Source organism: Schistocerca gregaria, chromosome 1 (genome assembly GCF_023897955.1).
Source record: "Schistocerca gregaria isolate iqSchGreg1 chromosome 1, iqSchGreg1.2, whole genome shotgun sequence".
Classification (NCBI taxonomy): Eukaryota; Metazoa; Arthropoda; class Insecta; order Orthoptera; family Acrididae; genus Schistocerca; species Schistocerca gregaria.
Window position 1 is genome coordinate 84,528,340 of NC_064920.1, and position 16,048 is coordinate 84,544,387.

The following is a 16,048-nucleotide window of genomic DNA, read 5'->3' on the forward strand; positions in this document are numbered from 1 at the left end:
AATTGGGACGAGTAACTATGACTCTCTTAAGGTAGCCAATGCCTCGTTACTTGCGTGTTGGATTAAGAAATCTCGAAAACCCCTAGGAGGAGAAACGATGACTCTTTTATGATACACAACTAGTGAATTATAGTTTCTGGCAGACAAAAACTACACAAAAAGTAGTAAACTGTGTGAGCAACTCGGAGGATGAAGTATTGCACTATTAAGATAGCCACTTTTTCGTCACGAGAGGTATTGACTCAGAGAATACCAGTAACCTATGGAAGGAGTAACGATGAATCTCTTAAGATACACAACGAGTGACATATCGCTTCTGGCAGACTGGCCACAGTAAGAAAAAGTGGCAGACTGGGTGAGCAATGGGGACGAGTAACTATGACTCTCTTAAGGTAGCCAATGCCTCGTTACTTGCGGTTTGGATTAAGAAATCTCGAATAACCCCTAGGAGGAGAAACGATGACTCTTTTATGATACACAACTAGTGAATTATAGTTTCTGGAAGACAAAAACTACACAAAAAGCTGTAAACTGTGTGAGCAACTCGGAGGAAGAAGTATTGCACTATTAAGATAGCCACTTTTTCGTCAAGAGAGGTATTGACTCAGAGAATACCAGTAACCTACGGAAGGAGTAACGATGAATCTCTCAAGATACACAACGAGTGACATATCGCTTCTGGCAGACTGGCCGTAGTAAGAAAAAGTGGCAGACTGGGTGAGCAATGGGGACGAGAAACTATGACTCTCTTAAGGTAGCCAATGCCTCGTTACTTGCGGTTTCGATTAAGAAATATCGAATAATCCCTAGGAGGTGAAACGATAACTCTTTTATGTTACACAACTAGTGACATATCGCTTCTGGCAGACTGGCAAGTACACAAAAAGTAGTAAACTGTGTGAGCAACTGGGAGGAAGAAGTATGGCACTATTAAGAATGCCAATGATTCGTCACGAGTAGTATTGAATCAGAGAATACCAGTAACCTATGGAAGGAGTAACGATGAATCTCTTAAGATACACAACGAGTGACATATCGCTTCTGGCAGACTGGCCGCAGTAAGAAAAAGTGGCAGACTGGGTGAGCAATTGGGACGAGTAACTATGACTCTCTTAAGGTAGCCAATGCCTCGTTACTTGTGGGTTGGATTAAGAAATCTCGAAAACCCCTAGGAGGAGAAACGATGACTCTTTTATGATACACAACTAGTGAATTATAGTTTCTGGCAGACAAAAACTACACAAAAAGTAGTAAACTGTGTGAGCAACTCGGAGGATGAAGTATTGCACTATTAAGATAGATACTTTTTCGTCACGAGAGGTATTGACTCAGAGAATACCAGTAACCTAAGGAAGGAGTAACGATGAATCTCTTAAGATACACAACGAGTGACATATCGCTTCTGGCAGACTGGCCGCAGTAAGAAAAAGTGGCAGACTGGGTGAGCAATGGGGACGAGTAACTATGACTCTCTTAAGGTAGCCAATGCCTCGTTACTTGCGGTTTCGATTAAGAAATCTCGAATAATCCCTAGGAGGTGAAACGATAACTCTTTTATGTTACACAACTAGTGACATATCGCTTCTGGCAGACTGGCAAGTACACAAAAAGTAGTAAACTGTGTGAGCAACTGGGAGGAAGAAGTATGGCACTATTAAGAATGCCGATGATTCGTCACGAGTAGTATTGAATCAGAGAATACCAGTAACCTATGGAAGGAGTTACGATGAATCCTTTAAGATACACAACGAGTGACATATCGCTTCTGGCAGACTGGCCGCAGTAAGAAAAAGTGGCAGACTGGGTGAGCAATTGGGACGAGTAACTATGACTCTCTTAAGGTAGCCAATGCCTCGTTACTTGCGGGTTGGATTAAGAAATCTCGAAAACCCCTAGGAGGAGAAACGATGACTCTTTTATGATACACAACTAGTGAATTATAGTTTCTGGCAGACAAAAACTACACAAAAAGTAGTAAACTGTGTGAGCAACTCGGAGGAAGAAGTATTGCACTATTAAGATAGCCACTTTTTCGTCTAGAGAGGTATTGACTCAGAGAATACCAGTAACCTATGGAAGGAGTAACGATGAATCTCTCAAGATACACAACGAGTGACATATCGCTTCTGGCAGACTGGCCGCAGTAAGAAAAAGTGGCAGTCTGGGTGAGCAATGGGGACGAGAAACTATGACTCTCTTAAGGTAGCCAATGCCTCGTTACTTGCGGTTTCGATTAAGAAAACTCGAATAATCCCTAGGAGGTGAAACGATAACTTTTTATGTTACACAACTAGTGACATATCGCTTCTGGCAGACTGGCAAGTACACAAAAAGTAGTAAACTGTGTGAGCAACTGGGAGGATGAAGTATGGCACTATTAAGAATGCCAATGATTCGTCACGAGTAGTATTGAATCAGAGAATACCAGTAACCTATGGAAGGAGTAACGATGAATCTCTTAAGATACACAACGAGTGACATATCGCTTCTGGCAGACTGGCCGCAGTAAGAAAAAGTGGCAGACTGGGTGAGCAATTGGGACGAGTAACTATGACTCTCTTAAGGTAGCCAATGCCTCGTTAATTGCGGGTTGGATTAAGAAATCTCGAAAACCCCTAGGAGGAGAAACGATGACTCTTTTACGATACACAACTAGCGAATTATAGTTTCTGGCAGACAAACACTACACAAAAAGTAGTAAACTGTGTGAGCAACTCGGAGGATGAAGTATTGCACTATTAAGATAGATACTTTTTCGTCACGAGAGGTATTGACTCAGAGAATACCAGTAGCCTATGGAAGGAGTAACGATGAATCTCTTAAGATACACAACGAGTGACATATCGCTTCTGGCAGACTGGCCACAGTAAGAAAAAGTGGCAGACTGGGTGAGCAATGGGGTCGAGTAACTATGACTCTCTTAAGGTAGCCAATGCCTCGTTACTTGCGGTTTGGATTAAGAAATCTCGAATAACCCCTAGGAGGAGAAACGAAGACTCTTTTATGATACACAACTAGTGAATTATAGTTTCTGGCAGACAAAAACTACACTAAAAGCAGTAAAATGTGTGAGCAACTCGGAGGAAGAAGTATTGCACTATTAAGATAGCCACTTTTTCGTCAAGAGAGGTATTGACTCAGAGAATCCCAGTAACCTATGGAAGGAGTAACGATGAATCTCTCAAGATACACAACGAGTGACATATCGCTTCTGGCAGACTGGCCGCAGTAAGAAAAAGTGGCAGACTGGGTGAGCAATGGGGACGAGAAACTATGACTCTCTTAAGGTAGCCAATGCCTCGTTACTTGCGGTTTCGATTAAGAAATCTCGAATAATCCCTAGGAGGTGAAACGATAACTCTTTTATGTTACACAACTAGTGACATATCGCTTCTGGCAGACTGGCAAGTACACAAAAAGTAGTAAACTGTGTGAGCAACTGGGAGGAAGAAGTATGGCACTATTAAGAATGCCAGTGATTCGTCACGAGTAGTATTGAATCAGAGAATACCAGTAACCTATGGAAGGAGTAACGATGAATCTCTTAAGATACACAACGAGTGACATATCGCTTCTGGCAGACTGGCCGCAGTAAGAAAAAGTGGCAGACTGGGTGAGCAATTGGGACGAGTAACTATGACTCTCTTAAGGTAGCCAATGCCTCGTTACTTGTGGGTTGGATTAAGAAATCTCGAAAACCCCTAGGAGGAGAAACGATGACGCTTTTATGATACACAACTAGTGAATTATAGTTTCTGGCAGACAAAAACTACACAAAAAGTGGTAAACTGTGTGAGCAACTCGGAGGATGAAGTATTGCACTATTAAGATAGATACTTTTTCGTCACGAGAGGTATTGACTCAGAGAATACCAGTAACCTATGGAAGGAGTAACGATGAATCTCTTAAGATACACAACAAGTGACATATCGCTTCTGGCAGACTGGCCGCAGTAAGAAAAAGTGGCAGACTGGGTGAGCAATGGGGACGAGTAACTATGACTCTCTTAAGGTAGCCAATGCCTCGTTACTTGCGGTTTCGATTAAGAAATCTCGAATAATCCCTAGGAGGTAAAACGATAACTCTTTTATGTTACACAACTAGTGACATATCGCTTCTGGCAGACTGGCAAGTACACAAAAAGCAGTAAACTGTGTGAGCAACTGGAAGGAAGAAGTATGGCACTATTAAGAATGCCAATGATTCGTCACGAGTAGTATTGAATCAGAGAATACCAGTAACCTATGGAAGGAGTTACGATGAATCCTTTAAGATACACAACGAGTGACATATCGCTTCTGGCAGACTGGCCGCAGTAAGAAAAAGTGGCAGACTGGGTGAGCAATTGGGACGAGTAACTATGACTCTCTTAAGGTAGCCAATGCCTCGTTACTTGCGGGTTGGATTAAGAAATCTCGAAAACCCCTAGGAGGAGAAACGATGACTCTTTTATGATACACAACTAGTGACATATCGCTTCTGGCAGACTGGCAAGTACACAAAAAGTAGTAAACTGTGTGAGCAACTCGGAGGAAGATGTATTGCCCTATTAAGATAGCCACTTTTTCGTCAAGAGAGGTATTGACTCGGATAATACCAGTAACCTATGGAAGGAGTAACGATGAATCTCTTAAGATACACAACGAGTGACATATCGCTTCTGGCAGACTGGTCGCAGTAAGGAAAAGTGGCAGACTGGGAGAGCAATTGGGACGAGTAACTATGACTCTCTTAAGGTAGCCAATGCCTCGTTATTTGCGGTTTGGATTAAGAAACCTCGAATAACCCCTAGGAGGAGAAACGATGACTCTTTTATGATACACAACTAGTGAATTATAGTTTCTGGCAGACAAAAACTACACAAAAAGCAGCAAACGGTGTGAGCAACTCGGAGGAAGAAGTAATGCACTATTAAGATAGCCACTTTTTCGTCAAGAGAGGTATTGACTCAGAGAATACCAGTAACCTATGGAAGGAGTAACGATTAATCTCTTAAGATACACAACGAGTGACATATCGCTTCTGGCAGACTGGCCGCAGTAAGAAAAAGTGGCAGACTGGGTGAGCAATTGGGACGAGTATCTATGACTCTCTTAAGGTAGCCAATGCCTCGTTACTTGCGGGTTGGATTAAGAAATCTCGAAAACCCCTAGGAGGAGAAACGATGACTCTTTTATGATACACAACTAGTGAATTATAGTTTCTGGCAGACAAAAACTACACAAAAAGTAGTAAACTGTGTGAGCAACTTGGAGGATGAAGTATTGCACTATTAAGATAGATACTTTTTCGTCACGAGAGGTATTGACTCAGAGAATACCAGTAACCTATGGAAGGAGTAACGATGAATCTCTTAAGATACACAACGAGTGACATATCGCTTCTGGCTGACTGGCCACAGCAAGAAAAAGTGGCAGACTGGGTGAGCAATGGGGACGAGTAACTATGACTCTCTTAAGGTAGCCAATGGCTCGTTACTTGCGGTTTGGGTTAAGAAATCTCGAATAACCCCTAGTAGGACAAACGATGATACACAACTAGTGAATTATAGTTTCTGGCAGACAAAAACTACACAAAAAGCAGTAAACTGTGTGAGCAACTCGGAGGATGAAGTATTGCACTATTAAGATAGCCACTTTTTCGTCAAGAGAGGTATTGACTCGGAGAATACCAGTAACCTATGGAAGGAGTAACGATGAATCTCTTAAGATACACAACGAGTGACATATCACTTCTGGCAGACTGGTCGCAGTAAGGAAAAGTGGCAGACTGGGAGAGCAATTGGGACGAGTAACTATGACTCTCTTAAGGTAGCCAATGCCTCGTTACTTGCGGTTTGGATTAAGAAACCTCGAATAACCCCTAGGAGGAGAAACGATGACTCTTTTATGATACACAACTAGTGAATTATAGTTTCTGGCACACAAAAACTACACAAAAAGCGGTAAACGGTGTGAGCAACTCGGAGGAAGAAGTAATGCACTATTAAGATAGCCACTTTTTCGTCAAGAGAGGTATTGACTCAGAGAATACCAGTAACCTATGGAAGGAGTAACGATTAATCTCTTAAGATACACAACGAGTGACATATCGCTTCTGGCAGACTGGCCGCAGTAAGAAAAAGTGGCAGACTGGGTGAGCAATTGGGACGAGTAACTATGACTCTCTTAAGGTAGCCAATGCCTCGTTACTTGCGGGTAGGATTAAGAAATCTCGAAAACCCCTAGGAGGAGAAACGATGACTCTTTTATGATACACAACTAGTAAATTATACTTTCTGGCACACAAAAACTACACAAAAAGTAGTAAACTGTGTGAGCAACTCGGAGGATGAAGTATTGCACTATTAAGATAGATACTTTTTCGTCACGAGAGGTATTGACTCAGAGAATACCAGTAACCTATGGAAGGAGTAACGATGAATCTCTTAAGATACACAACGAGTGACATATCGCTTCTGGCAGACTGGCCACAGTAAGAAAAAGTGGCAGACTGGGTGAGCAATGGGGACGAGTAACTATGACTCTCTTAAGGTAGCCAATGCCTCGTTACTTGCGGTTTGGATTAAGAAATCTCGAATAACCCCTAGGAGGAGAAACGAAGACCCATTTATGATACACAACTAGTGAATTATAGTTTCTGGCAGACAAAAACTACACTAAAAGCAGTAAAATGTGTGAGCAACTCGGAGGAAGAAGTATTGCACTATTAAGATAGCCACTTTTTCGTCAAGAGAGGTATTGACTCAGAGAATCCCAGTAACCTATGGAAGGAGTAACGATGAATCTCTTAAGATACACAACGAGTGACATATCGCTTCTGGCAGACTGGCCGCAGTAAGAAAAAGTGGCAGACTGGGTGAGCAATGGGGACGAGAAACTATGACTCTCTTAAGGTAGCCAATGCCTCGTTACTTGCGGTTTCGATTAAGAAATCTCGAATAATCCCTAGGAGGTGAAACGATAACTCTTTTATGTTACACAACTAGTGACATATCGCTTCTGGCAGACTGGCAAGTACACAAAAAGTAGTAAACTGTGTGAGCAACTGGGAGGATGAAGTATGGCACTATTAAGAATGCCAATGATTCGTCACGAGTAGTATTGAATCAGAGAATACCAGTAACCTATGGAAGGAGTAACGATGAATCTCTTAAGATACACAACGAGTGACATATCGCTTCTGGCAGACTGGCCGCAGTAAGAAAAAGTGGCAGACTGGGTGAGCAATTGGGACGAGTAACTATGACTCTCTTAAGGTAGCCAATGCCTCGTTAATTGCGGGTTGGATTAAGAAATCTCGAAAACCCCTAGGAGGAGAAACGATGACTCTTTTACGATACACAACTAGCGAATTATAGTTTCTGGCAGACAAAAACTACACAAAAAGTAGTAAACTGTGTGAGCAACTCGGAGGATGAAGTATTGCACTATTAAGATAGATACTTTTTCGTCACGAGAGGTATTGACTCAGAGAATACCAGTAACCTATGGAAGGAGTAACGATGAATCTCTTAAGATACACAACGAGTGACATATCGCTTCTGGCAGACTGGCCACAGTAAGAAAAAGTGGCAGACTGGGTGAGCAATGGGGACGAGTAACTATGACTCTCTTAAGGTAGCCAATGCCTCGTTACTTGCGGTTTCGATTAAGAAATCTCGAATAACCCCTAGGAGGAGAAACGAAGACTCTTTTATGATACACAACTAGTGAATTATAGTTTCTGGCAGACAAAAACTACACTAAAAGCAGTAAAATGTGTGAGCAACTCGGAGGAAGAAGTATTGCACTATTAAGATAGCCACTTTTTCGTCAAGAGAGGTATTGACTCAGAGAATCCCAGTAACCTATGGAAGGAGTAACGATGAATCTCTCAAGATACACAACGAGTGACATATCGCTTCTGGCAGACTGGCCGCAGTAAGAAAAAGTGGCAGACTGGGTGAGCAATGGGGACGAGAAACTATGACTCTCTTAAGGTAGCCAATGCCTCGTTACTTGCGGTTTCGATTAAGAAATCTCGAATAATCCCTAGGAGGTGAAACGATAACTCTTTTATGTTACACAACTAGTGACATATCGCTTCTGGCAGACTGGCAAGTACACAAAAAGTAGTAAACTGTGTGAGCAACTGGGAGGAAGAAGTATGGCACTATTAAGAATGCCAATGATTCGTCACGAGTAGTATTGAATCAGAGAATACCAGTAACCTATGGAAGGAGTAACGATGAATATCTTAAGATACACAACGAGTGACATATCGCTTCTGGCAGACTGGCCGCAGTAAGAAAAAGTGGCAGACTGGGTGAGCAATTGGGACGAGTAACTATGACTCTTTTAAGGTAGCCAATGCCTCGTTACTTGTGGGTTGGATTAAGAAATCTCGAAAACCCCTAGGAGGAGAAACGATGACGCTTTTATGATACACAACTAGTGAATTATAGTTTCTGGCAGACAAAAACTACACAAAAAGTAGTAAACTGTGTGAGCAACTCGGAGGATGAAGTATTGCACTATTAAGATAGATACTTTTTCGTCACGAGAGGTATTGACTCAGAGAATACCAGTAACCTATGGAAGGAGTAACGATGAATCTCTTAAGATACACAACAAGTGACATATCGCTTCTGGCAGACTGGCCGCAGTAAGAAAAAGTGGCAGACTGGGTGAGCAATGGGGACGAGTAACTATGACTCTCTTAAGGTAGCCAATGCCTCGTTACTTGCGGTTTCGATTAAGAAATCTCGAATAATCCCTAGGAGGTTAAACGATAACTCTTTTATGTTACACAACTAGTGACATATCGCTTCTGGCAGACTGGCAAGTACACAAAAAGCAGTAAACTGTGTGAGCAACTGGAAGGAAGAAGTATGGCACTATTAAGAATGCCAATGATTCGTCACGAGTAGTATTGAATCAGAGAATACCAGTAACCTATGGAAGGAGTTACGATGAATCCTTTAAGATACACAACGAGTGACATATCGCTTCTGGCAGACTGGCCGCAGTAAGAAAAAGTGGCAGACTGGGTGAGCAATTGGGACGAGTAACTATGACTCTCTTAAGGTAGCCAATGCCTCGTTACTTGCGGGTTGGATTAAGAAATCTCGAAAACCCCTAGGAGGAGAAACGATGACTCTTTTATGATACACAACTAGTGACATATCGCTTCTGGCAGACTGGCAAGTACACAAAAAGTAGTAAACTGTGTGAGCAACTCGGAGGAAGATGTATTGCACTATTAAGATAGCCACTTTTTCGTCAAGAGAGGTATTGACTCGGAGAATACCAGTAACCTATGGAAGGAGTAACGATGAATCTCTTAAGATACACAACGAGTGACATATCGCTTCTGGCAGACTGGTCGCAGTAAGGAAAAGTGGCAGACTGGGAGAGCAATTGGGACGAGTAACTATGACCCTCTTAAGGTAGCCAATGCCTCGTTACTTGCGGTTTGGATTAAGAAACCTCGAATAACCCCTAGGAGGAGAAACGATGACTCTTTTATGATACACAACTAGTGAATTATAGTTTCTGGCAGACAAAAACTACACAAAAAGCAGTAAACGGTGTGAGCAACTCGGAGGAAGAAGTAATGCACTATTAAGATAGCCACTTTTTCGTCAAGAGAGGTATTGACTCAGAGAATACCAGTAACCTATGGAAGGAGTAACGATTAATCTCTTAAGATACACAACGAGTGACATATCGCTTCTGGCAGACTGGCCGCAGTAAGAAAAAGTGGCAGACTGGGTGAGCAATTGGGACGAGTAACTATGACTCTCTTAAGGTAGCCAATGCCTCGTTACTTGCGGGTTGGATTAAGAAATCTCGAAAACCCCTAGGAGGAGAAACGATGACTCTTTTATGATACACAACTAGTGAATTATAGTTTCTGGCAGACAAAAACTACACAAAAAGTAGTAAACTGTGTGAGCAACTCGGAGGATGAAGTATTGCACTATTAAGATAGATACTTTTTCGTCACGAGAGGTATTGACTCAGAGAATACCAGTAACCTATGGAAGGAGTAACGATGAATCTCTTAAGATACACAACGAGTGACATATCGCTTCTGGCTGACTGGCCACAGCAAGAAAAAGTGGCAGACTGGGTGAGCAATGGGGACGAGTAACTATGACTCTCTTAAGGTAGCCAATGCCTCGTTACTTGCGGTTTGGGTTAAGAAATCTCGAATAACCCCTAGGAGGACAAACGATGACTCTTTTATGATACATAACTAGTGAATTATAGTTTCTGGCAGACAAAAACTACACAAAAAGCAGTAAACTGTGTGAGCAACTCGGAGGAAGAAGTATTGCACTATTAAGATAGCCACTTTTTCGTCTAGAGAGGTATTGACTCAGAGAATACCAGTAACCTATGGAAGGAGTAACGATGAATCTCTCAAGATACACAACGAGTGACATATCGCTTCTGGCAGACTGGCAAGTACACAAAAAGTAGTAAACTGTGTGAGCAACTGGGAGGATGAAGTATGGCACTATTAAGAATGCCAATGATTCGTCACGAGTAGTATTGAATCAGAGAATACCAGTAACCTATGGAAGGAGTAACGATGAATCTCTTAAGATACACAACGAGTGACATATCGCTTCTGGCAGACTGGCCGCAGTAAGAAAAAGTGGCAGACTGGGTGAGCAATTGGGACGAGTAACTATGACTCTCTTAAGGTAGCCAATGCCTCGTTAATTGCGGGTTGGATTAAGAAATCTCGAAAACCCCTAGGAGGAGAAACGATGACTCTTTTACGATACACAACTAGCGAATTATAGTTTCTGGCAGACAAAAACTACACAAAAAGTAGTAAACTGTGTGAGCAACTCGGAGGATGAAGTATTGCACTATTAAGATAGATACTTTTTCGTCACGAGAGGTATTGACTCAGAGAATACCAGTAACCTATGGAAGGAGTAACGATGAATCTCTTAAGATACACAACGAGTGACATATCGCTTCTGGCAGACTGGCCGCAGTAAGAAAAAGTGGCAGACTGGGTGAGCAATGGGGACGAGAAACTATGACTCTCTTAAGGTAGCCAATGCCTCGTTACTTGCGGTTTCGATTAAGAAATCTCGAATAATCCCTAGGAGGTGAAACGATAACTCTTTTATGTTACACAACTAGTGACATATCGCTTCTGGCAGACTGGCAAGTACACAAAAAGTAGTAAACTGTGTGAGCAACTGGGAGGATGAAGTATGGCACTATTAAGAGTGCCAATGATTCGTCACGAGTAGTATTGAATCAGAGAATACCAGTAACCTATGGAAGGAGTAACGATGAATCTCTTAAGATACACAACGAGTGACATATCGCTTCTGGCAGACTGGCCGCAGTAAGAAAAAGTGGCAGACTGGGTGAGCAATTGGGACGAGTAACTATGACTCTCTTAAGGTAGCCAATGCCTCGTTAATTGCGGGTTGGATTAAGAAATCTCGAAAACCCCTAGGAGGAGAAACGATGACTCTTTTACGATACACAACTAGCGAATTATAGTTTCTGGCAGACAAAAACTACACAAAAAGTAGTAAACTGTGTGAGCAACTCGGAGGATGAAGTATTGCACTATTAAGATAGATACTTTTTCGTCACGAGAGGTATTGACTCAGAGAATACCAGTAACCTATGGAAGGAGTAACGATGAATCTCTTAAGATACACAACGAGTGACATATCGCTTCTGGCAGACTGGCCACAGTAAGAAAAAGTGGCAGACTGGGTGAGCAATGGGGACGAGTAACTATGACTCTCTTAAGGTAGCTAATGCCTCGTTACTTGCGGTTTGGATTAAGAAATCTCGAATAACCCCTAGGAGGAGAAACGAAGACTCTTTTATGATACACAACTAGTGAATTATAGTTTCTGGCAGACAAAAACTACACTAAAAGCAGTAAAATGTGTGAGCAACTCGGAGGAAGAAGTATTGCACTATTAAGATAGCCACTTTTTCGTCAAGAGAGGTATTGACTCAGAGAATCCCAGTAACCTATGGAAGGAGTAACGATGAATCTCTCAAGATACACAACGAGTGACATATCGCTTCTGGCAGACTGGCCGCAGTAAGAAAAAGTGGCAGACTGGGTGAGCAATTGGGACGAGTAACTATGACTCTCTTAAGGTAGCCAATGCCTCGTTACTTGTGGGTTGGATTAAGAAATCTCGAAAACCCCTAGGAGGAGAAACGATGACGCTTTTATGATACACAACTAGTGAATTATAGTTTCTGGCAGACAAAAACTACACAAAAAGTAGTAAACTGTGTGAGCAACTCGGAGGATGAAGTATTGCACTATTAAGATAGATACTTTTTCGTCACGAGAGGTATTGACTCAGAGAATACCAGTAACCTATGGAAGGAGTAACGATGAATCTCTTAAGATACACAACAAGTGACATATCGCTTCTGGCAGACTGGCCGCAGTAAGAAAAAGTGGCAGACTGGGTGAGCAATGGGGACGAGTAACTATGACTCTCTTAAGGTAGCCAATGCCTCGTTACTTGCGGTTTCGATTAAGAAATCTCGAATAATCCCTAGGAGGTAAAACGATAACTCTTTTATGTTACACAACTAGTGACATATCGCTTCTGGCAGACTGGCAAGTACACAAAAAGCAGTAAACTGTGTGAGCAACTGGAAGGAAGAAGTATGGCACTATTAAGAATGCCAATGATTCGTCACGAGTAGTATTGAATCAGAGAATACCAGTAACCTATGGAAGGAGTTACGATGAATCCTTTAAGATACACAACGAGTGACATATCGCTTCTGGCAGACTGGCCGCAGTAAGAAAAAGTGGCAGACTGGGTGAGCAATTGGGACGAGTAACTATGACTCTCTTAAGGTAGCCAATGCCTCGTTACTTGCGGGTTGGATTAAGAAATCTCGAAAACCCCTAGGAGGAGAAACGATGACTCTTTTATGATACACAACTAGTGACATATCGCTTCTGGCAGACTGGCAAGTACACAAAAAGCAGTAAACTGTGTGAGCAACTGGAAGGAAGAAGTATGGCACTATTAAGAATGCCAATGATTCGTCACGAGTAGTATTGAATCAGAGAATACCAGTAACCTATGGAAGGAGTTACGATGAATCCTTTAAGATACACAACGAGTGACATATCGCTTCTGGCAGACTGGCCGCAGTAAGAAAAAGTGGCAGACTGGGTGAGCAATTGGGACGAGTAACTATGACTCTCTTAAGGTAGCCAATGCCTCGTTAATTGCGGGTTGGATTAAGAAATCTCGAAAACCCCTAGGAGGAGAAACGATGACTCTTTTACGATACACAACTAGCGAATTATAGTTTCTGGCAGACAAAAACTACACAAAAAGTAGTAAACTGTGTGAGCAACTCGGAAGATGAAGTATTGCACTATTAAGATAGATACTTTTTCGTCACGAGAGGTATTGACTCAGAGAATACCAGTAACCTATGGAAGGAGTAACGATGAATCTCTTAAGATACACAACGAGTGACATATCGCTTCTGGCAGACTGGCCACAGTAAGAAAAAGTGGCAGACTGGGTGAGCAATGGGGACGAGAAACTATGACTCTCTTAAGGTAGCCAATGCCTCGTTACTTGCGGTTTCGATTAAGAAATCTCGAATAATCCCTAGGAGGTGAAACGATAACTCTTTTATGTTACACAACTAGTGACATATCGCTTCTGGCAGACTGGCAAGTACACAAAAAGTAGTAAACTGTGTGAGCAACTGGGAGGAAGAAGTATGGCACTATTAAGAATGCCAATGATTCGTCACGAGTAGTATTGAATCAGAGAATACCAGTAACCTATGGAAGGAGTAACGATGAATCTCTTAAGATACACAACGAGTGACATATCGCTTCTGGCAGACTGGCCGCAGTAAGAAAAAGTAGCAGACTGGGTGAGCAATTGGGACGAGTAACTATGACTCTCTTAAGGTAGCCAATGCCTCGTTACTTGTGGGTTGGATTAAGAAATCTCGAAAACCCCTAGGAGGAGAAACGATGACGCTTTTATGATACACAACTAGTGAATTATAGTTTCTGGCAGACAAAAACTACACAAAAAGTAGTAAACTGTGTGAGCAACTCGGAGGATGAAGTATTGCACTATTAAGATAGATACTTTTTCGTCACGAGAGGTATTGACTCAGAGAATACCAGTAACCTATGGAAGGAGTAACGATGAATCTCTTAAGATACACAACAAGTGACATATCGCTTCTGGCAGACTGGCCGCAGTAAGAAAAAGTGGCAGACTGGGTGAGCAATGGGGACGAGTAACTATGACTCTCTTAAGGTAGCCAATGCCTCGTTACTTGCGGTTTCGATTAAGAAATCTCGAATAATCCCTAGGAGGTAAAACGATAACTCTTTTATGTTACACAACTAGTGACATATCGCTTCTGGCAGACTGGCAAGTACACAAAAAGCAGTAAACTGTGTGAGCAACTGGAAGGAAGAAGTATGGCACTATTAAGAATGCCAATGATTCGTCACGAGTAGTATTGAATCAGAGAATACCAGTGACCTATGGAAGGAGTTACGATGAATCCTTTAAGATACACAACGAGTGACATATCGCTTCTGGCAGACTGGCCGCAGTAAGAAAAAGTGGCAGACTGGGTGAGCAATTGGGACGAGTAACTATGACTCTCTTAAGGTAGCCAATGCCTCGTTACTTGCGGGTTGGATTAAGAAATCTCGAAAACCCCTAGGAGGAGAAACGATGACTCTTTTATGATACACAACTAGTGACATATCGCTTCTGGCAGACTGGCAAGTACACAAAAAGTAGTAAACTGTGTGAGCAACTCGGAGGAAGATGTATTGCACTATTAAGATAGCCACTTTTTCGTCAAGAGAGGTATTGACTCGGAGAATACCAGTAACCTATGGAAGGAGTAACGATGAATCTCTTAAGATACACAACGAGTGACATATCGCTTCTGGCAGACTGGCCGCAGTAAGAAAAAGTGGCAGACTGGGTGAGCAATTGGGACGAGTAACTATGACTCTCTTAAGGTAGCCAATGCCTCGTTACTTGCGGGTTGGATTAAGAAATCTCGAAAACCCCTAGGAGGAGAAACGATGACTCTTTTATGATACACAACTAGTGAATTATAGTTTCTGGCAGACAAAAACTACACAAAAAGTAGTAAACTGTGTGAGCAACTCGGAGGATGAAGTATTGCACTATTAAGATAGATACTTTTTCGTCACGAGAGGTATTGACTCAGAGAATACCAGTAACCTATGGAAGGAGTAACGATGAATCTCTTAAGATACACAACAAGTGACATATCGCTTCTGGCTGACTGGCCACAGCAAGAAAAAGTGGCAGACTGGGTGAGCAATGGGGACGAGTAACTATGACTCTCTTAAGGTAGCCAATGCCTCGTTACTTGCGGTTTGGGTTAAGAAATCTCGAATAACCCCTAGGAGGACAAACGATGACTCTTTTATGATACACAACTAGTGAATTATAGTTTCTGGCAGACAAAAACTACACAAAAAGCAGTAAACTGTGTGAGCAACTCGAAGGAAGAAGTATTGCACTATTAAGATAGCCACTTTTTCGTCTAGAGAGGTATTGACTCAGAGAATACCAGTAACCTATGGAAGGAGTAACGATGAATCTCTCAAGATACACAAAGAGTGACATATCGCTTCTGGCAGACTGGCCACAGTAAGAAAAAGTGGCAGACTGGGTGAGCAATGGGGACGAGAAACTATGACTCTCTTAAGGTAGCCAATGCCTCGTTACTTGCGGTTTCGATTAAGAAATCTCGAATAATCCCTAGGAGGTGAAATGATAACTCTTTTATGTTACACAACTAGTGACATATCGCTTCTGGCAGACTGGCAAGTACACAAAAAGTAGTAAACTGTGTGAGCAACTGGGAGGATGAAGTATGGCACTATTAAGAATGCCAATGATTCGTCACGAGTAGTATTGAATCAGAGAATACCAGTAACCTATGGAAGGAGTAACGATGAATCTCTTAAGATACACAACGAGTGACATATCGCT